The sequence below is a fragment of the Priapulus caudatus genome, unplaced genomic scaffold, assembly GCF_000485595.1.
Source record: "Priapulus caudatus unplaced genomic scaffold, Priapulus_caudatus-5.0.1 Scaffold1097, whole genome shotgun sequence".
Lineage (NCBI taxonomy): Eukaryota > Metazoa > Priapulida > Priapulimorpha > Priapulimorphida > Priapulidae > Priapulus > Priapulus caudatus.
The window spans coordinates 93282-95135 of NW_014578158.1; the positions used below are offsets into that span (position 1 = coordinate 93282).

General features: G+C 44.1%; 1 long non-coding RNA gene across 1 annotated transcript; it reads left to right on the forward strand.

The window, feature by feature from the left end:
• The first annotated feature begins 1102 nt into the window (after positions 1–1102).
• LOC106815361 lies at positions 1103–1761 on the forward strand. Its single transcript, XR_001394735.1, has 2 exons — positions 1103–1153; positions 1225–1761. It is a non-coding gene; the product is annotated as an uncharacterized LOC106815361 (long non-coding RNA).
• The last annotated feature ends 93 nt before the right edge of the window (positions 1762–1854 follow it).

Consider the following 1854-nt stretch of genomic DNA (forward strand, 5'->3'; position numbering starts at 1 on the left):
ATTTCACAGCCCCTGGATAGGCCTGGAATGTCGGAAATAAAAATTAACATCTTAAACATTTCTAACAGTCTTAACATTAGTCATAACATATTTTTTCAAGTTGCAACTGTTTCTCAACGATCGCTGTAAGCTCACTAAGCTGCCACTCTGCAATTCTGGGCCCCGTTGTCAGAAACAAAGTTAGTCTCAGCATTAGTCTCAACGTTCTCAAATTTTCTTTTTCCCGTAGAACGGACCTCTCTATACACCGCGTATGAGAAACTCGTAACTTTACGATATTTCTGTCGCCGTTCTACGAGAAAAAGAGAATGTTAAAACCAATTCCGTTTCTGCCAACGGTCTACGAGAATTAAAGTTCTCGTTCAGACCAATTTTGTTTCCAACAACAGAGGGGTCCCTGGATGACATCACCATTCCTACGTGTACATCCTACATTATGGTGCGAAATTAACGCGAGTCCGGAGTTAAATACTCCCTGATTTATTGTCGGACTTCCTGATTTGACATCTGCACGAGTCCGTGTGACTGCCTGAAAATTCTGCCATACTAACTAGTTCGTTCCATAGCACGGCCTCGCGGAATTACCGTATTTTTTCAGAAAATCTTTAATTTTGAACTTCAGACTGCGGATTCCCTCTTTTTGAGGGCAGGGAGTCCTCCGTTGGACTCCCTTGTTGGAAAGTTTATTTCTACCCCTGGGTTCCCGTTCCTGCAGGGAGCGTACGCTGCTGGCGCTGGTTCGAGCTTAATGCAACCCCTTCCCCATCCCAGTGTTGTAGAGAAGTCCGTCGCCCATTCTTTAGAAAGCATCACACATCAGGGGTAGAAACTAACTTTTCTGCCCTCAAAAAGAGGGAGTCCGCGGCAAAATGAGGGAGTCCGCAGTCTGAAGTTCAAAACTAAAGATATTAACAATAACGCATGTTCTTATTTTGGAGATTCATGCGGTTGCACGCCTGCCAAATTTTCTTTGGACATTTTTGCTGGAAAAATACGGTAAAATCCCGCAAGGCCATGCTCTGGAACGAACTAGTTAGTATGGCAGAATTTTCAGGGAGTCACACGGACTCCTGCATATATGTCAAATCAGGGAGTCCGGCAATCAGTGTATACCTCTTACTTATAGAAACTAGTAACTGTCCTTTATAGACAGGTGTCCGTTCCATAGAGGTCTCAGTGTATACCTCTTACTTATAGAAACTAGTAACTGTCCTTTATAGACAGGTGTCCGTTCTATAGAGGTGGCCGCTAACGGCGGGTTCGACTCTGTACACGTTTGTCGTTATTCTGCTCTTGCATCGTGCTTGTATTTTATTGCCGTTTCTCCCAGTTCGCCAAAGTTCAACCCCCGATGGCCTAGATGCCGTGACGTAGGCGCGATGACGTCACTATTATGACGTAGACGCGATGACGTAATGTGCCATGACGCGGACGCGATGACGTGTGCTCCGCGTTCTTTGATGTAGTTCTATTGGTCGACGCCACGCCCCACTCTCTTTGTTTCTCTTTGTCGGGCATTGCTTATTATAAATGCCCTCGTTTTTTGTGTTTTGAGTTGCGTGTTGCTATGTGCGGTGAGAGAGAGAGATAAAGATGGAGAGGCAGGCGGGAAGATGATGATGATGATGATGATGCTGTTATGTATAAAGTCGATGTAAAAAATTTCACCGGCACATGTATTATGTCGCGTTTTTTCCACGCATCTCGTTTCTGCGTTTTACTAACTTCTCACTTTGTGAAAAAAAATATGTCAGTATTTTACGGATTGTGTTTTTGTGTTTTTGTTTTGGTTGTGATTCGGTTCTCTGTCGAAAGATGCATACGACACACGATAGGGTATGGCGTTTCTTCTTT